Raw genomic sequence first — 27,136 nt, 5'->3', positions numbered from 1 at the left:
CTTTCTCTGTTATGACTACAGAGAGGGGTAACTGTATGCAGAAGTGCCACTTATCACTCAGCAACTTCTCTATAAATGTCTCAACTCATTCAACTCAACTCATTCAGTAAACAGCATCTCACCTTATTCAGGTCCAGCATCACGGCTCATGCATACCATCAAATTCTCAATTCCACACTCAAGTCTTCGTTCCCAAAAAGAGAAGCATGTCTGATGCAGAGCACAATCATAAGCTGTCTTGATGTCTACTGGGAAAACTGATCAAATGTATTCATACCATTGCAGCCATCTAGCTAGAAGAGTCATGCGTAAAGTACAGCACACTCTTAAAGGAAAAGATACCAGACTTCACTCTGGTGATTGTGGCTGTCTGATACTCCTAAACAATGAGGTATAATTCATGATGTGCCTGCTCTTTGTTTGGGAAATGTGTCACTTCGACCCTCTTAGCAACAATCTAGGCCTAGGATTTTCTCTCAACTACCACGAGGGTACTTATATAACAAGCATTGAAGCAGCAGCAATGACGTTTGAGCCAGTAAAAGGGTCCACCTCACATGCATCCCTGATGGGTCCACTAATGATTAGCATGCCTAGAGTCCCAGGCCAGGAAGCCTCTAGCCAGTACTTTGCTGAGGTTGGTGTCTGGGGTAGGGGACAATACCTGGACAATGGAGTAGGGCCTTGCGTCTGTAGCACTTATCTGCAGGGTGTTGCCAACTCACTGCCACATAGGAGTCCTCTGGTTCAAGCTTTCAAATCTTCTCCTTCCAATAGACATATGCTCAGTGAGTATTGTCAGATTCTTGCTCTTCATCAACATTTAATGCTTGGACACCTGTCACCAAAAGCCCAAGGGGTATATGGGCATATATTGCTTTTCCTCACACATGTTGATGTTTTATGAAAGTGTTTGAAAATGTCGAGAACCTTCCCAATTATTTTTTTACAAAGAATTGATCTAAAATGTCAACATGTCTATAAATTACTATCAAGCTGATTCAATTTCTACAACATTGGGTATTGCGTCCCATATCTGAACCATGAAGAGCACTGTAAGACAAAGGTGTATTTTCATTTTTCTACAGAATGGAGTTTCCTCTTGTGTTAACCAACTCTATGAAAATCCAAATTATTGTCCCCTGTGAATAAAATGTTTTCTAAACTCTCTGTTTTATGACATTGTATTTCTACTGCCTGACTAAAACAATAGGGTACTGTATCAATTATAGGTTTTTATTGTAAAGTATTACAAGTTGTAAATCTTAAACAAATTCTAGTAAAATGTTACTTTGTAAATTGCTGATATACCCTAAAGAAAACACTGCACCAAAGAATCCTACAAAAATAAACTTTAGAAATGTGTTGGCTCCTTACTTGCGGCTGTGGTCTCTTTTTTGTATGAATGGTGCTGGGTTACCCCTTTATCCACAGGAAACACATTGGGGCATATCTTCCTATAGTGACATTGTAGTGGCGATAGGGCTTGCACTAGCTTAACGCTGCCTTGTACATAATGGCCCCCTTTCACACGATGGTTAGCGTGAAAGTGGTGGGCTGTGGGTGTTGCGGTGAGTGTTCCACCGCAACACTCATTCGTTTTGACACTGCCCCTATGTACAAGGGTAGCGTACATAGTAGGCAGCGCCAAAATTAAGACCAGGCAAAACCTGGTCTTAAGATGGTGAAACGAGGAGAAATGCATTATTACTCCTCGTGTTTGCTTTTTCTATGTGTGCTGCCTTGTGCAGAACAGATGGAAAAAGCAAAATGCCATTGTTTCTTTATGTACAGGAAGGTGTCCCTTCCTGTACATAAACAAACCTTTTTAAAAAAATGCAATTTTTTCACTTTTATGTGTGCTGCATAAAGCAGCATGCATGAAAGTGACAGAATGGCATTTCTACGATTGTTTATGTGCTGGAAGAGACACCTTGCTATACATAAACAATCCTCCCCTGCACGCAGACACCCTAGCACTCTGGTGCAAGGATGCCTGCGTGGGTGCTAAGTTGCTAGACCTATTGCCATCGCAGGGGGAAACACAAGGGTGCACCACATTCTTGAAAATATGGTGCAGCCTTGCATTTCAGAAGTGGAGGAGAGATGCGTTAAGCCATGAAGGCTAATGCCTCTCTCCTCTGCTTCCTTATACATATCCCCCATTGGTTTGCGAAATCCAGCTGGCCCTTTCCAATGAGTTAATTGTGTTTGAGCGTATTTCTGCTTCCCAGATATTTTCTCCACATTCCAACGGCTCATAAAACCTGAAATTGTTTTTAGAAAGAGCTGGTTGGGTGACTTTTAAATATATGTCATTATACCAATCCTAGAGTATTTCAGAAGCGCAATCCAAAAATGGTAACTTTCATTTGGTGAGTAGGAATATCAGATGTAGATTCTAGATATCTTGAACATGGTGTTACCTCACTTGAAAGGTGAGATAGATTGTAACATTCTGCACTCCAAGTAAGTAAGTTGAGTGGAGGTACCCACCACTGAAGTAGGGAAATCATTCAACGGAAAATGGCAACATATTTGTAGAAGAACACCCATCTCTGCTCTCATTATGCAGATGTAAGACAGAGAGAGTCTTTGCATTGATGTGAGGGCTCATAGGTCAACTGTCATCAACTAAATAAAGCACAGAATGGGAAAGGGCTCGAAGGAGGTGGGGATTTCACTAAGTGGTCCCCAGGCCCAGCATGGAATGGCTCATGTTCATAATTTTTGCTGTTTCATCCTTTTGTCCAACTAGGCCCTACACAATAAGTTAATTGCTGTTAAAGGGAGTGATTACAGGAGAGATAAAAGTGTTCTAAGCAGCCTAGAAATCCAGCCATGGTAAGGTGCATTAGATATGAAACATGGTGGCAGGAGGAAGATTCAAGCAGAATAGAACTTTAAAAGATAAAAGGAAGAAAACAGACAGACCAATGAGGTCCAAAGAAACAGTAAATGGCAATAGAGCCGGGAACATGCAAAATTTGTCAGAGCTAAGGGAGTAGATCAACCAGAGGAATATGAGGAGCAAAATCTAATCATGTGCCATTCAATATACTCTGCTCCAGTCTGAAGTAGTCTATCCTCCTCCAAAAGAGCCAGATCTGTGAAGGACCTTAAGATCCAACAGTTGCTGGAACATTAGATCTTGGTGGATGTAGCCTCATTTTCTATCTTAGCTACCACAATAACTGAACTAAAATGAGGATTTGAGCACAGGTCATCAAGTTGGCTGTTTTGATCCCTAAAGTTCGCGGCTTCATAAAATGTTGAGCTTTGACCATCCTTCTACATGCAGTGTGATATATACAGGAGAAAGAAGGTCTATGCACCTCTTGAATCAGAATAAACAGGACCAAAAGGTCGACCTAAGAACAACAAGAAGGGATGGACTTAAATCTCTGTCTGTTTGGCCCTGCTTCCTTGCTATTTCTGCCTGACGGGGCCAGCTCCCGCCACTGTACCTGCCACTCTCCCCCCTAAGCCTCCTTCTGCAGGCTAAAGCCAGGTGATTTTTGACCATCAGGAACTATGGAGGGCAAGTGTAGAGGCATGGTAGCTAAGTGCAATGGGCATAAGTTGGTGTAGAAGTAGGTATTAGTGTAGGTATTTTTTAAGGTGACTTTGTCTATCCTATATTATTACATGCATTTACCCTTTATGCACTTATTGCAGTCATGCATGTAATGTGACCTCACAATATTACATGCTTGAAAGGTGTAGTGTCTGAGTATCTTTGGAATATATATGGATGATCTGATACCTGGATCTGTAAGACTAAGGATATTATTTGTGGGACGAGCGTACGGGCAATGCAAACTTATAGTCACAGATAAATAGATCCCATCACAATTAATAGGTTAGGTGCTGGTTAGTCAATATCTCATCAGTAGCTTCTCTTGATTAGACCATGGTGTATTCAATTCAATATAACCTGTCACAAGACACCAACCTGCAAGACAGAGAAGTCGTGGCCTCAGGAAAAATGGCTGATCTGTGGCTTTTGTCTCTCACCCTGTTTGAAACTTGTCAGTGGGCACCCAGAAAGTTTGGCTGCTATTTCGTATGTTTCTGTATGATTCCAGTGGCTCAACTTCCTTTAAGAATAAAAGTAATTTACAATAAAAATGTGCATCACTGGATTCTAGTCCTGCTATGGCTGTAGGATGGAATTTGTAATACAATAGATGCCCCTAGTCTTCCAAGATACATAGTGAAAGCTTCCAGGCAGATGATAGTTTAACACCTTGGGTGCTATGAATTTTCCCCTCCTGTGCTGATCAATATAAAAATCCATTGTTCATGACAAGGTCAGCTCGTCATAAGCACACGACCAGTGTACTGCATGACGAGCTGAGCTCGTCATGAGCATGGAAGGGGTTAACATGAGCCCAGGAACAAGACAAAGTCATGTTATGCAGAATGATAAATAATCTAAAGCCAGCTGAAGCTATTGGGGCATTTGGTATGTCCAGTTTAGCTAAAAATCATAGTCAGGCCTAGATGGTTGTTTGCAATGCCTGGTCCAATATCAGGGAGATACCTGATGAAGCAATAGTCCCTAACCACTGCGAAAGGTGAATTTTAATACTTTTTAACAAAAAATCAAAAACGTTATTCTGCAAATGGTCACCTGATACCCATGTTGAGCATTTTTTGGGAAGATTTCCCTAGTAGGGTCAAAACCCATGTATAGGAGCAAGCGAATAGCACCAACTATTTTCTTAGAAGAGAGACATACTTTAATAATTGGAATCCACAATGCTCAATGTAGCAGCTTTGGCTAAATTGACAAAGATAATTGTGTGCAGAGGGATCACTTCTATATTGTATTTTTCCACTCCCCTCCACGGGCCAGGTAGAACATCCTTGTGGACCAAGCCAATGGTTGGTGTGTGCCTGTTTCCTCTTATCCTCTTTCCATTATTATTACATCACACAAGTACAAATTACTTTGCTAAACCTCAAGTTTGGATAAAATATTGAGATTGGGTGACTCAACCTAACTTTGGAGATCAGTTCATACTTGCTATGTCCTTTGCTGATGACGGAATACTTCTGATTAACAATGTGAGGTAGCTTTAATGTAGCTATCTTCTTACTCATTTCACAGAAGCTTTAGATGTGCTTAGGTGAATCAAAACTAATGATCTTTGGCCTCTTTAGAAGGTGATAGCATCTGGGATACTATGCACTTCGAGGCAGTTTGTAGCTATCTCTGGCACTAGTCATGGCCCCAGATTAGGCTACATTCAAATATTAGGTAAAGGAACCCACTGAAATGCAATAGTAAATACCTACAACCAACTGAGCACCTACAATAATGATCCAATACTGGTTCTCTTAATAAAAACATATCTGTCCGTAATCTTTTCAGAACTCATGAGTCAAAAAAGGATCATGATAGATTAGAAGCTTCAGAGAAGTCATCGAACTGTAAGAAACTAACCTTCTTGTTGCCGTTAGAATGGTACACGGTATCAATTTGGAGAAAGAAGTAGCAAACTGTGCATCAAGAAATTGGTTCAACAAAATTATAATGCAAAGGTGGGTCTGTATTTGTTATAATCAATATTTTTCTTTAAAAGATGCAGCCCGCAATTGAGTGATGGGACTACATCTGATTCTGGATTTCCAAACTAAATATGAACAGGTTTAAAATGGTGTTGGGTCAAGAAGATTGGCTCTAAAGGGTGTGTAGATAAACAAAAACGGTGAACAATTTCTTAGCAGAGGTGTGCATAAGCTGTTGTCTGGAGAACTCCAATGTATAAAATGTTTAAACACTAGCATGAATCTTGGGTTCTCAAAAGGGGCTTTCAGTGAAATGAAATGGTGGAATATGATTAACAGAATTAGTGTAATTTGCCCACATCTGTACATTTAAGGTGAATGGTTGGAATATTTTTTTCCCCAGTGAAGAAACTTTGAGATAACCATTGAGAAGGTAGCAAACCTCTCTAATTTTTTGTTTTCCCCACAGGCATAGGCTCTGCCAGTGATATTCACACATCATTAGGCAATCTGTCTGTTATGTCAAACAGCTGGGATAAGAGAGCTGATTAGTTGTGAAAACGCCCAAGCAGCCCCAACATTTCTGGAGGATTGAGGGAGACTGTTTTGAGTCCACAAAACTTTCTATTTGAGTTTTGTCCTAGCAGGCCTCAAAGGTAGAGGTTCAATGGCCTTTCAGCTAAAAACTCTGTCAGTTATATCCTACTTGTGAACTCACGCATCAAAATGACAAAATTAATTGCTCAATGTTAGACCTGGCACCATGGCGTGAGTGTCCTTTCCACTTTTTGCTAATGTGCCTCAGATGTTTTGCTGGTGTTCGCTGCTCAGGGCACTGCGCCACGGCCAATCCATGCCGCAGTGCAAGTGCTCCTAATGTAAAATGTATATGTATTTGATTTCCACGATTGGCTTATTTGGTTTACTCTCAGTCACCAGTAACGTGCACCAGGAGTGCCCGGGCTTGTAAATACAGATGCTGCTAGTGGGCCTGCAGCGCCGGTTGCGCCACCCACAGAAGCGGCCTCGTAAGATGTGTTTAAGGTCTGCCATTGCAGAACATGCGTGCAGTCTGGTACTGTCACGCTGACTGCGCAGGTGCCCACACTTGCCAGTCCCTAAACCTTCCCTTAACTTCATATCAGTCACCCCTATTGTAGGCCCACGGGCAGCGTGCATTGTAAGCATAAGGTAGGACAAGCCCTGTTGTGTGTGGCATGTCCTAATAGTGAATTACCGCCCTATTCGTTCTTCACTGTTGAAGGGCTACCTGTTCTCATAGGCCAGAATGGGCTGCCGGAATTATTACACGCTATAATCCCGGAAGGCTCAGGGAACACGGTGGCACGTCAAGTTTAGTATGCCTGAACTCAGAATAATAAAATACTTCCTTCAGTAAGGTTTATTTTAATATCCTGTGTTTGCAAATGCTACTTTTAGAAAGTTAGCATTTGCTCCCCTGGCTATTTCAGCCCGCCTCTGCCAGGATGTGTATCTGCTGTCTGGGTTGTGTGAGTGACAGGGCTGGGGAATTCCAGGGGACAGCCTGGGCTACCAGGTCGTGAATAGAGTGCTTACACCAGGATGGGTGGGAGGATTAGCCCTTGACTCTGAATAGGGTTGTGCTCCACCACCACAATGCTGGCTCCACCTCCTGCGGAGCGTCTGATGTCCCTGCCCTGCACCCTGAAAGAAGACGGCAGCTTCCTGTAAACAGAGTGCTCCAAAACTTTTTTGAACCAGGCTCAGGCCCCCTGGCCTGCAAAGACAATAGAAACTGAGTATAAATATAGGACCCCTGCTCCTAGCAAATCAGATCCTGTTTTGACCACGACAAACCTCTGCCTGACTAGTAGGACCGAGAGAAGCTGAAGGAAGGAAACCTGTCCCTGACCTTGGGGACTGGCCTGCAGTGGTGCCTTGCTGAGAACGGAGAGGAAAAGACCAGAGAGGACTTTGAAGACTTGTGCCTGAAACGATCTCCAAGGGCTTGATCTCGAGCTTGCCCCCTGAACTGAATCCCAGGACCATTGGGTTCAATTCTGCCTGCGCCTGTCTGCTGCTGGGCCCTTAAGTTCTCTTCCCTCGCCGGAGTCGTGACTCTGGTGCGCTCGTCCCTCCTAAGGTCGTGACAGCTCGGAGCCTGGCCGCCCCACCTGCCGAGAGCCCCATTCAAGCTTGAGTTGCTCTCTGCACCCGCTGCCGGGCCGCCCGCTCTCCTGTCACCTCGCCTGCTACGGAGCGCGTTGTGTGCCTCTCATCCTCTCCCGCCTGAATCTGCACAGAGCGCATCTGATAGCCCCGGAGGTCCATACGTTGATACGTACCCGACTGTCTCGCTTTGCCCTCCTGCATAACAAGGCCCGTGCCGTACCTCAAGAAAGCCTCCTGTACGTTTGGTACCGGAGGCCCGGTGCTGCACCTGTCTGACCGAGAACACGACGCCCCACACGGATCCACAGGTACGACCCTGAAACCCGGACTGAGAAGAGTTCGCCGTGCATCTCCTGCGTGCTAAGACGTAGTACGCCCCGGAGGCCTGAACGGCGCCTCGCCCCGTGAGCTGCACTAGACCCCGGATCGCCGCAACCCTCCACACCATCCCGCTCACCCACCTCGCACCTCTATGGGGCTTCGAGCCGGATAGATTCCTTGGAGAACCGTCAGCCCCGTCCCGGGTCCGCCCTCACCAGTGGCCGCGCCTGAAACGCCTCGGACACTCACCACAAGGTACACTCGAACTCGATCCCGAGTTCACATCGGATCCAGGGTCTGCAATGTTTGTTTTCCCTGTCGTCCATCAGTCATCACCGGGTCACTTCACCAGCGCGAAGCGCACATCGACCCTCAGCGTACCTTGCTGACAAAAACACTGAAGAACTTTTGTCTATTTAAATCTGGTGGCCTCATTCGCTAAACGTTACATGGTCTTGTGATAATTCGGCAACTAAGTATTTTTATATAAAGTCTACGTATTTTTGATACAACCTTACGACTGGTGTCCGTCTGTGCTGGGTCATTGGGTTTACTGTATGTGATCATAAATGCCTAACTAACTATCGCCCTGAGGATTAGCCTTGTCTGCTCGCGCCACGCAACCTAGAGGGTGAGCAGCGGTTATTCTTACGGAGTAGTTCCCTTGCCCTGACTAGAGGAGAAGGTCCCTAAGTGCATACCTGTGCCAACCAGAGACCTCCGATTCTAACATTGGTGGAGCGGTGAGGTTTTACGAATTTGCATTTATGGTTTATGTACAGTAAATTATTGATCACCACATAGTGAGAGCAGACCTATAACGAAGCCACAGATTTATTGCTTTTTTTAAATTCTTGTCGAGAGATCTCGTATCGTCGAATCATGCCTGGTTCACTCCCCGCAAGAGCAGCCTCTATCATCTCTGGATTAGATGACGTCGATTGGGAAGAGGGAGGACTTGAAAGCTACAAAGTGGAGCAGCTAAAAGGTTTCTGCTTAAAGTTCCGAGTCTCCCAATCCAGGTGCAAAAATAAAGCCCAAATCATCAAGGCACTGAGAGCCTGGAAGGAATCGAGAGAACCAGAGAATCAGCTGGTGGTGGATCTACCAGATAACCTTGTCGAGGTGAATGGAGTCCCGTCGTCAGAGGAGCTGGCGGACAGGGCCGCAACCAGAGCGCATGAAGTAGAGATGGCAAGATTAAACGGACAAATTGAGATGGAAAAGCAAAGATTGGCAATGGAGGAGAAGAAACTCCAGTTAGATCACAAAATGAGAGTGAAGAAGTTGGAACTGAGAGCCAAAAGTTTGGAAACAACTCCCTCTGGTGGCATCACAATGCCGGTGCAGGTAGAGTCAAGGGTCTACATGCCTAAGGATGTGGTTAAGGAATACTTTAAGGGAGATGATATAGGGCAGTGGTTTCGGGCCTACGAGGTAGCCATGTCCTCCCACCGGGTCCTTGAGAGAGACCGGGGAGCGGGGTTGTCGGGGCGGTTCCTTACTGAGGGGCGGGACACCCTGCTAGATCTTCCCTCCGAAGTTTACAATTCCTATTCCCACATGAAAGAGGCCCTAGTAACTAGGTTTGGTTTAACCCCGGAAATGTATCGACAGAGGTTTAGGGATTGTACTAAGATTCCTGGGGTACGTATGTGGAGTATGTGACCTTTTTCTGCAGAGCGCTGGATGGTTGGGTGAAGGGTAGCAAAGTAAATGATTTTCAAGGGCATTCTTGATTTAATGGCGTGGGAGCACTTGTCTAGTAATTGTTTTCCTGAGCTACGCCAGCACCTGATTGATAGCAAGCTGTCCAACCCAAGGAAGCTTGCTGAGGAAGCGGACCGCTGGCTCAGCACCAGGGTCCACAAGGGTCCAGTGGGATACTCAGCCAAAGGTGGGCAGGGTCCCCAGCAGAAGAGTGGGGGGGACAGGGGTAAACAGAAAGGGTTCTAGAAAGGCCCCCAAAGTAATCCCCAAGGGAACCAAGGGAAAGGTTTTCAGCCTCCTCCATCCCCGAAGCAGACCGGGGCCCCGACAGGTAAACTTGTTCAGAGAGGGCCCATCACCTGTTACAGGTGCGGCGACCAGGGTCACATTGCCACTGACCCTAAGTGTCGTCTATTTGGAAAACCCGCACCCACCGGTGCTCCCCCCGGCAAATGGCTAGTGTTAATTATGGGGATGAAGTAGCAGTCCAAGGGGGTGGGGATCCCGTACAGATGACCCTAGTCTCGCTAGGAGACAGTTAGATGGTCCCTGAAAACTACCTACCCTCTAACACTAAGAAATATGGGCAGGTAGTGACCATCAATGGTAAGAAAGCGGAGGCTCTTCGAGACACAGGAGCCAGTGTAACTGCCGTCTGGCAGAACCTGGTGTCTCAAGAGCAGGTTGTACCGCATGCATTCTGCCCGCTTGTCAATGCTGACAATTCCGAGAGTCAGTGTCCGATGGCTCAGGTTCCCTTTGAGTGGGGGGGGTCTCTGGTACTCTGCAAGTCGCTGTGAGGACCTCCATGCCTGTAGATTGTTTGCTAGGGAAAGATTTGGAGAACTCCCCTTGGGGAAAGGTGGAGAAAACAACTCACCTGCGGATGGTTGGTCTACCCGACTGGGCGTGCGTGACCACCCGGTCCATGGCAGCCAGTAGGGGTGTTCAAGAAGTCCTGGAGCCTGAAAGAGAGGCCCAGGAACCGGCCTTAGAGAGAAGGCGCAGGAGGCGTAGACAGCCGGCCCCCAAAGTTCCCACGGCCCAGGAGGAGGCAGACCTTGAGGGGGATGCCCTGGAGCCTACCGGGGAACAGATCGCCGACCTGGGGGACCTGCCTGAGCTGACCCATTGGCAGCAAGAAGGAGGCCCCTCCAGGAGCAGAAAGAATGCCCTTCTCTCGTGGGTATGCGGTAGCAGGCTGCCGACGAGGCCAATGGTGTTCAGTCGGAAAACACTTAGTCTACTGGGAGAATGAACTCCTGTATTCAGAGCCTAAGGTTGCTGAACCTGGGTCAGCCAGTGCACTGGTGGCACCCCAGAAGTTCAGAGCCTTCCTACTGGGGCTGGCTCACGACGTACCTTTAGCAGGACATTTGGGGATGGACAAGACCTATGACAGGCTTGTCACCCACTTTTATTGGCCCCAAATGCACATGAGCTCAGACGCTCACTGTAGAACGTGTCAGACTTGCCAGGCAAGTGGTAAGAGAGGAGGGAAGCACAAGGCTCCCCTCCAGCCCTTCCCCATCACCAGTACCCCATTCCAGCGAGTGGAAATTGACATTGTGGGGCCTCTGGACCCCAAGACAGCCATGGGCAACAGGTTCATCCTGGTCTTGGTGGACCATGCCACCCGGTACCCTGAAGCCATCCCTCTGAGAACAGTGACGGCCCCCGTGTTGGGACGAGCGCTGATGGGAATTTTCTCCCGAGTGGGATTCCCTCTAGAGGTGGTGTCTGACAGGGGCACCAATTTCATATCCAAGTATATGAAATCCCTTTGGCAACAGTGTGGTGTAACCTACAAGTTCACCACCCCTTACCACCCCCAAGGAAATGGGTTGGTTGAGAGATTCAACCGAACTCTGAAAGGCATGATCATGGGTGTGAGAACTGGGATTTCTGGTTGGCTAAGGCTTACGCCAAAGCCAGGCAGAAACCACCATTCTAGTCAGGGCAAGGGAGTCACACGCCAAGATAACCCCTGCTCACCCCCTTAGTAGCTCGGCACGAGCAGACAGGCTTATCCCGGAGGCAATGTGTAAAGCATTTGCGCACGCACACAACAGCAACAACATCCTAGGCACACCACGAAAGGAACTCCACACAAGGTTATATAAAAATATCTTTTGTATTGTCAAAACACATCAGATAGTAATCACACAATATACATTGTGCCAAATGGCACAGGCAATATTCACAAGGGATTATTTACAGGACAGGGCCACATGGGCCACTGTAGGAATCAACACTTTTAGAACTAGAAATACTGTTTGAAATAGCACTTTGTAGATCATAGAATTATAATCACTTTAGCACACAACCAGTAATCACTGGTAACAGGTAAGTACCACCTACGCAACCCTAACCACCTTAGGAGAATATTACGCAGGGAACCTGGGCTTCACTAGCACACCTGTACTAAAAAGAACAACCACCTAAATATCATCATACATTTAGGGGTATAGGCAAGAACACATTACACATGATGCATCACAACAGTCAGAGGTGTAGGGAAGGAAAACACATGATGCATAGACATACATTCTGCGGTGAAAGAAATAGGCATATGATGCATCAAAACACATTCAGAGGTGCAGGGAAGGAAAACACATGATGCCTAAAACATTCAGAGGTGCAACACAGGAAAAACACATGATGTATAACCAACACATTCAGAGGTGTAAGAAAACACAATTGCGTAAAACATCACCTTAGGCAATTACTATCATAAACATAGCAAAATCACATTAGAGCCTTACGCCCCATCCACATACCAGCCCCCTGGCCAACTGGCCAACAAGGGGACTGAAAAGCCCTGTGTCCAGAATGTCAGGGCACGCTGCCAATGCAGCGCCAGTCAGTGGTGCGCCACCGGCGCAAACCTAAACGTTGCACTACTTGATGGGCAGCTGGGAACAATCACAAGGGCCTAAACGTTGCAGCTGGCACTAAGTGCTGCGCAGCTGTAGAAGGCCTGTCACCTCTGTGCCATCTCTGTCCCACACAGGGACTCTCTCTCCCTTGGAGCCTAAACGGTGCAGCTGCAAACTAATTGCTGGGCAGCTGGAGACTAAACTGCGACTGGGCCCTCCCTGACCCTTGAGGACCCCACTGGGTCCTTTAAGTACATGTCCCCAAACACTAACGCCTAAAATAAGGCCAGGGGATAGCCACACAGGCTCTCTAGACAACAATGCCCCCGTGGTCGTGGGAGCCTTGAGGCTCTAAACACAAATTTGCCCTCTGGAGCCTCCTGACAACGTTGGAGTCCCTCACGGGGGACTCGAGAACAACTACGCCCGGGTGGAGCCCAACAGGCTCTGAATGAACCATGCCCCCGGAGCAAGTACAGCAAGTATGCCCCGTTGTTGGAGTCCCCCTCCTGGGGACTCGAGGTGAATACGGGACCCCGGGCACTCCACGGGGCCCCTGAGAGAGATGCCTAATCGTTGGAGCGGCCCACTGAGCACACAGGGCCGCTCTGACTCTGTGCCTGCACTGGCACTGCCAACTCCTGGTCTCATGGAGCTCGCCCCCAGCCCTTTCTCACTCACCGGGCTTCTCGGAGGGCTCCTCTGGTCGGATGTGCGGGACTTCTCTGCCGGGTCTCCCTCCAGGACAAGGGAGCCCCGCAACACCTCTGCTCGTCTCTGTTGGCAGCCCGGGGCTCTCACCACTTCACGGGAGCCCTGGGCCGCAGGAGGACGCCACTTCTTCTCGGGGGCTGGAGGAGGCGGGGTGGGCTCCCGACCTCCTCTCTCTCTGAAACAGCTTCCGGGCATACTCGGGACTTCCGTCCGGTGACCCCACCCACAACCTGGCGGGCCGCGGACGTGGAGGCCATTTCTTTAACGAGGCTCGGGCCGCGGCGGTGATTCTCGGCACACAACGAGGGGTGGACTCCCTCTAGGATAAAAATCCCGATTAGGACAAATACGCGGCGTGGGCAGCCGCGAAAGTGGCATAAGAGCGCTACCAAGCGCTTAGGGGACAGTCAAAGCGCTCCCAGCGCTATAAGTAAAATAAAGGGCTCCCAAGGCGCTAGAGGTGTAGGCAAGCCCACAGGCCCCAGGGACATAGGATTCAAAGTCAAAGGTCCTGGGGGCAAAAGATGGAGCAAGCAGCTTTCAAGAAAAAGGAAAGTCCTCCAGCCTCTAAGTCCATCAGGTATCCAGGGGCTGGGAAGGGCCTAGGGATGCAAGCCTTCCTCTGGGCCCAAGCAGCAGCACGCCCCTGGCAGGATTCAAGTCAGAAACAAGAACATTTTGTAAGGGGACACAGCCCCTTTTTATACAGTGAATTCCTTTGTCTAAAGGTGCAGGGTGGGGGGAAAACCAGGTGCAGCTGGCTTGGGAGCCCCCTTGATGAGCTCAGCCACCCCTCCCATTCACTAGTCAGGCTAGGGTCATCAGTCGCACCACAGGGGGCGGAGCCAGCATTGTGTGGGCAAAGCCCAGCCCTATTCAGGACTCAGGTGCCCCCCTCCCCTCACATCAGTATGCTCATCTCAACACTCACCAATGGGCAGACCCATCCAGACTCCTGGAGCCAGGCTCCAGCCAATCACGTGCCAGCACACTCACTACACACGCACACCCATGTCTAGAAGTGGCACTTCCACACTAGACACATTCATGCCACATACATCATTACGCAGAATTCAATCTCACGAGTTCGCACATACCAAACACGACCCTGCAATCCCCACCCATCAGGAACTACCATGGTCACACATATTCCCCATGCATTCCTAAGGGAGGGCAGGTCACTCTCACACATAGGAATATCAATAAAGGACTAGCTAGGTTGTGTTAGTGAGACTCAGAAGGTACGTCTGTGGGCAAACCATTTGGTTTGGTCATGAAGCCCTCACACACCAACCTAGTTGGTGTCATGCTTCATCATCGGGCCCACCACAGTGACACCAAATGTGTCCCGGGTGTGCTGTGACTCCAGATTACTGAGGAGCTGGTATACTTACTGAGTGTGCAGTGAATAGTGGGTATGAACGTGCAGTTTAAAAGCTATACAGGTGGTCCCAGTTCCCGAGGGTATAAGATTAATTTTAATTGCTGGGCCCCTGTTAGCAGATAAAAAGGCTTGCGGACGATGTGGAGTGTATTATGAGCTCCTACGTCCTGTGTGGTCTACATGTTTCAGCCAGGCCTTTTGTTAAAACTGGCTTTCCTCAGGACCAATGAGTATGTGTAAGTGAGAAATAAATAAACTATATTAAGTGATTTAGTGTGTGGTAAAAAGTGTCGCACTCGCTAAGGTGCTGTACATGTTAGAGGGGGATTCCCTCTGCTTTACTGTACATAAAACACAGAGACATGAACAGACATACAAGGGAGAACCAATGAGAATGGTATTTAGGTAACACAACATGATGCCGGCTTCTAATGTGCGTGAGCGACCTAGAGCGGCAGTTAGAACGTGGCCATGAGTGTTTTCATGGCTGGAGTGAATTATAGCGGTAAAAGTTATAGCGCAGTGGCGGTGGTGGGCTACACAGCGAAACGAGCATAGCGTGAGGTACAGGTAAGTATTGTACATAATTCCTCACACTTGCTACTTGCTGTTAAAGCCTCCTGGGTCACCTGGCAGGGAGGGGAAGAAGACCCTAAACATTGTAAAAGGCATGAATTAGGACTGAACCTGTGGAGGGAAGATGCTGCTTACCCAGAGCGTCGTGGTGGATCAGCATGGTTACTCACGGTATTTCCGATCAGAGTGCTCCTGCGACCTATCGTCCTGCTCCGGTGTCCCGAGTGAGGTTGTATGGCTCGGGCACGGGCTTATATAGCATGTTCTATTGGCTGCACCTGGAGCGGAGAGAGGAGGGTGTGGTCGCGCAGGCCCCTAGTGCGCGTGTGTGGGGAATCAGTGCTGTTCGTATCGCGCATGCGCGGGGATCAGTGCTGTTCGTATCGCGCATGCGCAGACTGCAGGTGTAGTCACAGTGCGCTTGCGCAATGTGCGCTAAGGCGATTCAGTAGACAGCAATGTGGCCAGAGGGTATTGGCCAGTAGCGCAATTGTGGCAAGAGTGAATAAGGGGGTGCATTAAAAGATAGCAACTGATGGGAAAACAAATAAATTACAATGAAGTTTAAAATGTAGTTTTTTAAAAAATAGCTAGCTACAGAGATGGGACAGACCACGAGTCTGAGAGTGAACAAGGATACAAGAAGGGGGTGGCTATTTGGACAGTGCATTCCACGGAATGGAATCGTTAAGCCCCTCTGTGTGGGTGGAAAGACGGTAAATCCAGCGCTGCTCTTTGGTGAGCAGAGTTTTCTCGTTGCAGTCTGATACTGCAAATTGTTCAATGACTGTCCAAGTGAAGTCATTTGGGGTATGGTTTTGGGTGAGAAAGTGTTGGGTCAGTTTACTGATGTTTTTCCCACAGCGCATGGTGCTTCTGTGTTCAGTCATCCTGGTTCTGACTTTTCTGGTGGTCATGCCGATGTACCTCAAGCCGCACCGGCATGTGATGAGGTATATTAGGTTGGATGAATTACAGTTGGTGAATTGTCGTTGTGTCCAGGTTTTGCCGTTTTCCAGGGACAGTGTCTTGGAAGGGGTGGTGAGGTGACAGACACTACAGTTGTAGCACGGTTGGTGGCCTGTTTTCTCTGGTAGCCCCCACGCGTTGAGGATCGTGTTGCCTGTTGGTCGTTGGTTCTTCCTGGGACTGGTGGATACCAATTGGTCTTTGAGATTCTTGGCTCTTTTATAGGCAAAGCGTGGTGGATCCCACTTTCTGGTGCCCGAATTTATGATCTTCCAGTTTTTGCGGATTATGTTTGATACCTGGTTCGAGGCTGTATTGTAGGTAGTGACGCATGTCACAATGGGCGTTTCTTGTGGTTTGACAAAGGTTTCTAGAAGGGCCTCTCTGTTCTGGTTACGTGCTCTTTTGCACGATTTGGAGATGATTCTGGATGGGTAGCCCCGGTCTTCAAGCTTGTGGACTAGGGCTTTTGACTGGTATTTGAAATCCTGGATGTTGCTGCAGTTCCGCCGTATGCGCAGGAACTGCCCGAACGGTAAATTCTCCCTGAGGGGTCTGGGGTGGAAGCTGTCAAATCGCAGTAATGAATTCCTTGATGTGGGCTTATAGTGGGTGGTTGTGGTTAACCCCCCCTGGTCAGGTCTTATATTGAGGTCAAGGAAGGCCAGTTCGGTGGAGCTGCTGGTGCAGGTGAACTTGAGGAAGGGGTCACGGTTGTTGATCCATGCTAGGAAGTCTTTCAGTGTTTCATCATTGCCTTCCCAGACAATGAAAATGTCGTTGATGTAGCGACGCCAGATTGTGATGTTAGCTGAGTAGGGGTTTGTGGGGGCTTCGATGTGTGTCTGTTCAAAATGGTGGACGTATAGCCCTGCCACGCTGGGGGCAAAAACACTCCCCATAGAGGTTCCATTGGTCTGGAGGAAGAATGTGCCCTCGTATTCGAAGTAATTCTCTTTTAATGCGAGTGAGGCACAGTCCAGGATGAAATGACGAGGAGTGTGATTTTGCCAGTCAATCTCCATCAGGAGATCGTGAAGTACCTTTAGGGTGGCGTCCTGAGGAAGGCTTGTATATAAGCTCTCTATGTCTAGTCCGACAAGGAGTTGTTTGTCTGGGTCGAAGCTGACATCTTTAATGATGTTGAGGAGATGTTTTGTATCTTGGATATAGGATCGAGTTTTTTGAACCAGCGGGTTGAGATAGTAGTCGCAGAACCGTGATAGTGGTTCTAGAAGGGATTGGATGCCCGACACTATGGGTCTGCCGGGTGGCGGAGTAACCCCTTTGTGCACTTTAGGCACGATGTAAAAATAGGGTACTCTGGCATCTTGTGTGTTGAGATATTCAGCCTCCTGGTTGGAGATGTAGTCTGCGTCAGACGCCTCTTTCACAAGTTCATTGATTCTCTTCTGCAAATCTTTAGTGGGGTCTCTCTGTAGTTTTTTGTAATTACGTGTGTCGCTTAGGAGTCTGCGGCATTCAGTGTCATAGTCGCTTTTGTTCATGATCACTATCCCTCCTCCTTTATCCGCTGGTTTTATGATGCGGGTGGGATCATTTTGTAGGTGTTTGACGATCTCCCTATCCCGGTTTAACAATGAGTTTTGGGGTTGTAATTTCTCTATCTCAGAGTATACCGCCATCTCGAAGGTGGTGATCTCCACTGGTATGGTGGCCGGTGGGGGGGTGAAAGTGGACTTAAGTCTCAGGCCAGTTTCATTGATGTTCTCTGTGTCATCGCTGGGTTTCTCCTTGTTTTCAAAAAAAGCTTTCAGCCTCAGTTTCCTGAAGAACTCGGCCAGTTCGACATGGAGTTTAAAGGTGTCTAATCTGGTGGTGGGAACAAAAGACAGTCCTTTATTAAGGACGGTGGTTTCTTCATTAGTCAATGGTATGTCAGAAAGGTTGAACACCAGGGGGCTGTTGTTCACTGGTGTAGTTATTTGCTGGGTCCTGCTTGTTCCTTGGCTTTGTTCCTTGTGTTGGCACTCACTGGGTCTTCTTCTGGTGCCCACTGTGCCGGTTGTGGTGCCCACTGTACTTGTTGGGGGGGATTCCTTCTCTTGCCGCGGGGTCTGCGGCCTTGGCCTAAAAAAGGATATCTTTGGTTTTGGTTGTTTTGGTAGTACGGCATCTGTCCAGGGGGGTATAGTGGTGGGTATCCAAAGTATGGAGGCATGGGTCCAAAGGGTGGTGGTCCAAAGTTTTGAAATTGGGGTGGGCGTTGCCATGGTTGTGCCCGTTGTTGGCCTCTGCGACCTCTCCCTCTGGTTTTGTAGGATCCGTTGCTGGAACCACTAGATATGGAGCTGCTGTCTCCTGAGCTGTCTGTGCTCTGGCCTTTTGTGGGTGCAGTGTATCCATCATCAGCATAGGGATAGGTTTTCGAGTAGCTGAAGGTTTTAAGGTCCTTTTCAAATTTTTTGATCTTGGTTTGGGTCAGGTACTCTTTATATTCGTTCATTTCACGATTCTGGTCATCTAGCTTCTTTTTGTATCCTGTGAGTGTGGTTTTGAAGTGGGTCTCAGTTGCCTGGATCTCAATGATGACGGCGTCTGACAGGCGTTTAGCAGTTTTAATGATAAGTATGAGCCAATCCCTGGTGCAGTGCCAGGCTATCTGTGCCCAGTCCTTTCTGAAGGTGGCATCGTCGAGGAAAATTCTGGGTGCATTAGTAACCAGGAGGCCTTTAGGGGCTGTGTTGGTACGGAGGTATTGTGCGAGGATAACACCGTGTAGGATAGTGCGTATCCTGTTCCGCTTTTTCTCAGTGAGAGTGTCCCAGTCTGTAGTCTGCGCTATGGTAGTTGCTGTGTTAAAATCTGCCAGGAGCGAGGGGTCGGCGAGGATTTCGCTGACATCATCCTCGGTGAAGGTTAGGCCGGTATTTTCTGCCATATTGTGTGGATAGGTATCTCTCGCAGCTGTGCGCTGCCAAATGTCAGCAAATCAAAAGGGAGAGAGAGGACTAGGTAAGCTAGTCCGGATCCCCTGGTTATATGTAGGAATATCAATAAAGGACTAGCTAGGTTGTGTTAGTGAGACTCAGAAGGTACGTCTGTGGGCAAACCATTTGGTTTGGTCATGAAGCCCTCACACACCAACCTAGTTGGTGTCATGCTTCATCATCGGGCCCACCACAGTGACACCGAATGTGTCCCGGGTGTGCTGCGACTCCAGATTACTGAGGAGCTGGTATACTTACTGAGTGTGCAGTGAATAGTGGGTATGAACGTGCAGTTTAAAAGCTATACAGGTGGTCCCAGTTCCCGAGGGTATAAGATTAATTTTAATTGCTGGGCCCCTGTTAGCAGATAAAAAGGCTTGCGGACGATGTGGAGTGTATTATGAGCTCCTACGTCCTCTGTGGTCTACATGTTTCAGCCAGGCCTTTTGTTAAAACTGGCTTTCCTCAGGACCAATGAGTATGTGTAAGTGAGAAATAAATAAACTATATTAAGTGATTTAGTGTGTGGTAAAACGTGTCGCACTCGCTAAGGTGCTGTACATGTTAGAGGGGGATTCCCTCTGCTTTACTGTACATAAAACACAGAGACATGAACAGACATACAAGGGAGAACCAATGAGAATGGTATTTAGGTAACACAACATGATGCCGGCTTCTAATGTGCGTGAGCGACCTAGAGCGGCAGTTAGAACGTGGCCATGAGTGTTTTCATGGCTGGAGTGAATTATAGCGGTAAAAGTTATAGCGCAGTGGCGGTGGTGGGCTACACAGCGAAACGAGCATAGCGTGAGGTACAGGTAAGTATTGTACATAATTCCTCACACTTGCTACTTGCTGTTAAAGCCTCCTGGGTCACCTGGCAGGGAGGGGAAGAAGACCCTAAACATTGTAAAAGGCATGAATTAGGACTGAACCTGTGGAGGGAAGATGCTGCTTACCCAGAGCGTCGTGGTGGATCAGCATGGTTACTCACGGTATTTCCGATCAGAGTGCTCCTGCGACCTATCGTCCTGCTCCGGTGTCCCGAGTGAGGTTGTATGGCTCGGGCACGGGCTTATATAGCATGTTCTATTGGCTGCACCTGGAGCGGAGAGAGGAGGGTGTGGTCGCGCAGGCCCCTAGTGCGCGTGTGTGGGGAATCAGTGCTGTTCGTATTGCGCATGCGCGGGGATCAGTGCTGTTCGTATCGCGCATGCGCAGACTGCAGGTGTAGTCACAGTGCGCTTGCGCAATGTGCGCTAAGGCGATTCAGTAGACAGCAATGTGGCCAGAGGGTATTGGCCAGTAGCGCAATTGTGGCAAGAGTGAATAAGGGGGTGAATTAAAAGATAGCAACTGATGGGAAATCAAATAAATTACAATGAAGTTTAAAATGTAGTTTTAAAAAAAATAGCTAGCTACAGAGATGGGACAGACCACGAGTCTGAGAGTGAACAAGGATACAAGAAGGGGGTGGCTATTTGGACAGTGCATTCCACGGAATTGAATCGTTAAGCCCCTCTGTGTGGGTGGAAAGACGGTAAATCCAGCGCAGCTCTTTGGTGAGCAGAGTTTTCTCGTTGCAGTCTGATACTGCAAATTGTTCAATGACTGTCCAAGTGAAGTCATTTGGGGTATGGTTTTGGGTGAGAAAGTGTTGGGTCAGTTTACTGATGTTTTTCCCACAGCGCATGGTGCTTCTGTGTTCAGTCATCCTGGTTCTGACTTTTCTGGTGGTCATGCCGATGTACCTCAAGCCGCACCGGCATGTGATGAGGTATATTAGGTTGGAAGTCCTCTCTCTCCCTTTTGATTTGCTGACATTTGGCAGCGCACAGCTGCGAGAGATACCTATCCACACAATATGGCAGAAAATACCGGCCTAACCTTCACCGAGGATGATGTCAGCGAAATCCTCGCCGACCCCTCGCTCCTGGCAGATTTTAACACAGCAACTACCATAGCGCAGACTACAGACTGGGACACTCTCACTGAGAAAAAGCGGAACAGGATACGCACTATCCTACACGGTGTTATCCTCGCACAATACCTCCGTACCAACACAGCCCCTAAAGGCCTCCTGGTTACTAATGCACCCAGAATTTTCCTCGACGATGCCACCTTCAGAAAGGACTGGGCACAGATAGCCTGGCACTGCACCAGGGATTGGCTCATACTTATCATTAAAACTGCTAAACGCCTGTCAGACGCCGTCATCATTGAGATCCAGGCAACTGAGACCCACTTCAAAACCACACTCACAGGATACAAAAAGAAGCTAGATGACCAGAATCGTGAAATGAACGAATATAAAGAGTACCTGACCCAAACCAAGATCAAAAAATTTGAAAAGGACCTTAAGAACTTCAGCTACTCGAAAACCTATCCCTATGCTGATGATGGATACACTGCACCCACAAAAGGCCAGAGCACAGACAGCTCAGGAGACAGCAGCTCCATATCTAGTGGCTCCAGCAACGGATCCTACAAAACCAGAGGGAGAGGTCGCAGAGGCCAACAACGGGCACAACCATGGCAAGGCCCACCCCAATTTCAAAACTTTGGACCACCACCCTTTGGACCCATGCCTCCATACTTTGGATACCCACCACTATACCCCCCTGGACAGATGCCGTACTACCAAAACAACCAAAACCAAAGATATCCTTTTTTAGGCCAAGGCCGCAGACCCCGCGGCAAGAGAAGGAATCCCCCCCAACAAGTACAGTGGGCACCACAACCGGCACAGTGGGCACCAGAAGAAGACCCAGTGAGTGCCAACACAAGGAACAAAGCCAAGGAACAAGCAGGACCCAGCAAATAACTACACCAGTGAACAACAGCCCCCTGGTGTTCAACCTTTCTGACATACCATTGACTAATGAAGAAACCACCGTCCTTAATAAAGGACTGTCTTTTGTTCCCACCACCAGATTAGACACCTTTAAACTCCATGTCGAACTGGCCGAGTTCTTCAGGAAACTGAGGCTGAAAGCTTTTTTTGAAAACAAGGAGAAACCCAGCGATGACACAGAGAACATCAATGAAACTGGCCTGAGACTTAAGTCCACTTTCACCCCCCCACCGGCCACCATACCAGTGGAGATCACCACCTTCGAGATGGCGGTATACTCTGAGATAGAGAAATTACAACCCCAAAACTCATTTAACAACCTCTCCCACCCGCATCATAAAACCAGCGGATAAAGGAGGAGGGATAGTGATCATGAACAAAAGCGACTATGACACTGAATGCCGCAGACTCCTAAGCGACACACGTAATTACAAAAAACTACAGAGAGACCCCACTAAAGATTTGCAGAAGAGAATCAATGAACTTGTGAAAGAGAAGTCTGACGCAGACTACATCTCCAACCAGGAGGCTGAATATCTCAACACACAAGATGCCAGAGTACCCTATTTTTACATCGTGCCTAAAGTGCACAAAGGGGTTACTCCGCCACCCGGCAGACCCATAGTGTCGGGCATCCAATCCCTTCTAGAACCACTATCACGGTTCTGCGACTACTATCTCAAACTCGATCCTATATCCAAGATACAAAACATCTCCTCAACATCATTAAAGATGTCAGCTTCGACCCAGACAAACAACTCCTTGTCGGACTAGACATAGAGAGCTTATATACAAGCCTTCCTCAGGACGCCACCCTAAAGGTACTTCACGATCTCCTGATGGAGATTGACTGGCAAAATCGCACTCCTCGTCATTTCATCCTGGACTGTGCCTCACTCGCATTAAAAGAGAATTACTTCGAATACGAGGGCACATTCTTCCTCCAGACCAATGGAACCTCTATGAGGAGTGTTTTTGCCCCCAGCGTGGCAGGGCTATACGTCCACCATTTTGAACAGACACACATCGAAGCCCCCACAAACCCCTACTCAGCTAACATCACAATCTGGCGTCGCTACATCGACGACATTTTCATTGTCTGGGAAGGCAATGATGAAACACTGAAAGACTTCCTAGCATGGATCAACAACCGTGACCCCTTCCTCAAGTTCACCTGCACCAGCAGCTCCACCGAACTGGCCTTCCTTGACCTCAATATAAGACCTGACCAGGGGGGGTTAACCACAACCACCCACTATAAGCCCACGTCAAGGAATTCATTACTGCGATTTGACAGCTTCCACTCCAGACCCCTCAGGGAGAATTTACCGTTCGGGCAGTTCCTGCGCATACGGCGGAACTGCAGCAACATCCAGGATTTCAAATACCAGTCAAAAGCCCTAGTCCACAAGCTTGAAGACCGGGGCTACCCATGCAGAATCATCTCCAAATCATGCAAAAGAGCACGTAACCAGAACAGAGAGGCCCTTCTAGAAACCTTTGTCAAACCACAAGAAACGCCCATTGTGACATGCGTCACTACCTACAATACAGCCTCGAACCAGGTATCAAACATAATCCGCAAAAACTGGAAGATCATAAATTCGGGCACCAGAAAGTGGGATCCACCACGCTTTGCCTATAAAAGAGCCAAGAATCTCAAAGACCAATTGGTATCCACCAGACCCAGGAAGAACCAACGACCAACAGGCAACACGATCCTCAACGCGTGGGGGCTACCAGAGAAAACAGGCCACCAACCGTGCTACAACTGTAGTGTCTGTCACCTCACCACCCCTTCCAAGACACTGTTCCTGGAAAACGGCAAAACCTGGACACAACGACAATTCACCAACTGTAATTCATCCAACCTAATATACCTCATCACATGCCGGTGCGGCTTGAGGTACATCGGCATGACCACCAGAAAAGTCAGAACCAGGATGACTCCACTCCAGGTGCAGCCAATAGAAAATGCTATATAAGCCTGTGCCCGAGCCATACAACCTCACTCGGGACACCGGAGCAGGACGATAGGTCGCAGGAGCACTCTGATCGGAAATACCGTGAGTAACCATGCTGATCCACCACGACGCTCTGGGTAAGCAGCATCTTCCCTCCACAGGTTCAGTCCTAATTCATGCCTTTTACAATGTTTAGGGTCTTCTTCCCCTCCCTGCCAGGTGACCCAGGAGGCTTTAACAGCAAGTAGCAAGTGTGAGGAATTATGTACAATACTTACCTGTACCTCACGCTATGCTCGTTTCGCTGTGTAGCCCACCACCGCCACTGCGCTATAACTTTTACCGCTATAATTCACTCCAGCCATGAAAACACTCATGGCCACGTTCTAACTGTCGCTCTAGGTCGCTCACGCACATTAGAAGCCGGCATCATGTTGTGTTACCTAAATACCATTCTCATTGGTTCTCCCTTGTATGTCTGTTCATGTCTCTGTGTTTTATGTACAGTAAAGCAGAGGGAATCCCCCTCTAACATGTACAGCACCTTAGCGAGTGCGACACTTTTTACCACACACTAAATCACTTAATATAGTTTATTTATTTCTCACTTACACATACTCATTGGTCCTGAGGAAAGCCAGTTTTAACAAAAGGCCTGGCTGAAACATGTAGACCACACAGGACGTAGGAGCTCATAATACACTCCACATCGTCCGCAAGCCTTTTTATCTGCTAACAGGGGCCCAGCAATTAAAATTAATCTTATACCCTCGGGAACTGGGACCACCTGTATAGCTTTTAAACTGCACGTTCATACCCACTATTCACTGCACACTCAGTAAGTATACCAGCTCCTCAGTAATCTGGAGTCGCAGCACACCCGGGACACATTCGGTGTCACTGTGGTGGGCCCGATGATGAAGCATGACACCAACTAGGTTGGTGTGTGAGGGCTTCATGACCAAACCAAATGGTTTGCCCACAGACGTACCTTCTGAGTCTCACTAACACAACCTAGCTAGTCCTTTATTGATATTCCTACATATAACCAGGGGATCCGGACTAGCTTACCTAGTCCTCTCTCTCCCTTTTGATTTGCTGACATTTGGCAGCGCACAGCTGCGAGAGATACCTATCCACACAATATGGCAGAAAATACCGGCCTAACCTTCACCGAGGATGATGTCAGCGAAATCCTCGCCGACCCCTTGCTCCTGGCAGATTTTAACACAGCAACTACCATAGCGCAGACTACAGACTGGGACATTCTCACTGAGAAAAAGCGGAACAGGATACGCACTATCCTACACGGTGTTATCCTCGCACAATACCTCCGTACCAACACAGCCCCTAAAGGCCTCCTGGTTACTAATGCACCCAGAATTTTCCTCGACGATGCCACCTTCAGAAAGGACTGGGCACAGATAGCCTGGCACTGCACCAGGGATTGGCTCATACTTATCATTAAAACTGCTAAACGCCTGTCAGACGCCGTCATCATTGAGATCCAGGCAACTGAGACCCACTTCAAAACCACACTCACAGGATACAAAAAGAAGCTAGATTACCAGAATCGTGAAATGAACGAATATAAAGAGTACCTGACCCAAACCAAGATCAAAAAATTTGAAAAGGACCTTAAAAACTTCAGCTACTCGAAAACCTATCCCTATGCTGATGATGGATACACTGCACCCACAAAAGGCCAGAGCACAGACAGCTCAGGAGACAGCAGCTCCATATCTAGTGGTTCCAGCAACGGATCCTACAAAACCAGAGGGAGAGGTCGCAGAGGCCAACAACGGGCACAACCATGGCAAGGCCCACCCCAATTTCAAAACTTTGGACCACCACCCTTTGGACCCATGCCTCCATACTTTGGATACCCACCACTATACCCCCCTGGACAGATGCCGTACTACCAAAACAACCAAAACCAAAGATATCCTTTTTTAGGCCAAGGCCGCAGACCCCGCGGCAAGAGAAGGAATCCCCCCCCAACAAGTACAGTGGGCACCACAACCGGCACAGTGGGCACCAGAAGAAGACCCAGTGAGTGCCAACACAAGGAACAAAGCCAAGGAACAAGCAGGACCCAGCAAATAACTACACCAGTGAACAACAGCCCCTTGGTGTTCAACCTTTCTGACATACCATTGACTAATGAAGAAACCACCGTCCTTAATAAAGGACTGTCTTTTGTTCCCACCACCAGATTAGACACCTTTAAACTCCATGTCGAACTGGCCGAGTTCTTCAGGAAACTGAGGCTGAAAGCTTTTTTTGAAAACAAGGAGAAACCCAGCGATGACACAGAGAACATCAATGAAACTGGCCTGAGACTTAAGTCCACTTTCACCCCCCCACCGGCCACCATACCAGTGGAGATCACCACCTTCGAGATGGCGGTATACTCTGAGATAGAGAAATTACAACCCCAAAACTCATTTAACAACCTCTCCCACCGGGATAGGGAGATCGTCAAACACCTACAAAATGATCCCACCCGCATCATTAAACCAGCGGATAAAGGAGGAGGGATAGTGATCATGAACAAAAGCGACTATGACACTGAATGCCGCAGACTCCTAAGCGACACATGTAATTATAAAAAACTACTGAGAGACCCCACTAAAGATTTGCAGAAGAGAATCAATGAACTTGTGAAAGAGGCAGACTACATCTCCAACCAGGAGGCTGAATATCTCAACACACAAGATGCCAGAGTACCCTATTTTTACATCGTGCCTAAAGTGCACAAAGGGGTTACTCCGCCACCCGGCAGACCCATAGTGTCGGGCATCCAATCCCTTCTAGAACCACTATCACGGTTCTGCGACTACTATCTCAACCCGCTGGTTCAAAAAACTCGATCCTATATCCAAGATACAAAACATCTCCTCAACATCATTAAAGATGTCAGCTTCGACCCAGACAAACAACTCCTTGTCGGACTAGACATAGAGAGCTTATATACAAGCCTTCCTCAGGACGCCACCCTAAAGGTACTTCACGATCTCCTGATGGAGATTGACTGGCAAAATCGCACTCCTCGTCATTTCATCCTGGACTGTGCCTCACTCGCATTAAAAGAGAATTACTTCGAATACGAGGGCACATTCTTCCTCCAGACCAATGGAACC

Source organism: Lissotriton helveticus, chromosome 9 (assembly GCF_964261635.1).
Source record: "Lissotriton helveticus chromosome 9, aLisHel1.1, whole genome shotgun sequence".
Lineage (NCBI taxonomy): Eukaryota > Metazoa > Chordata > Amphibia > Caudata > Salamandridae > Lissotriton > Lissotriton helveticus.
This window is presented reverse-complemented; position numbering follows the sequence as displayed.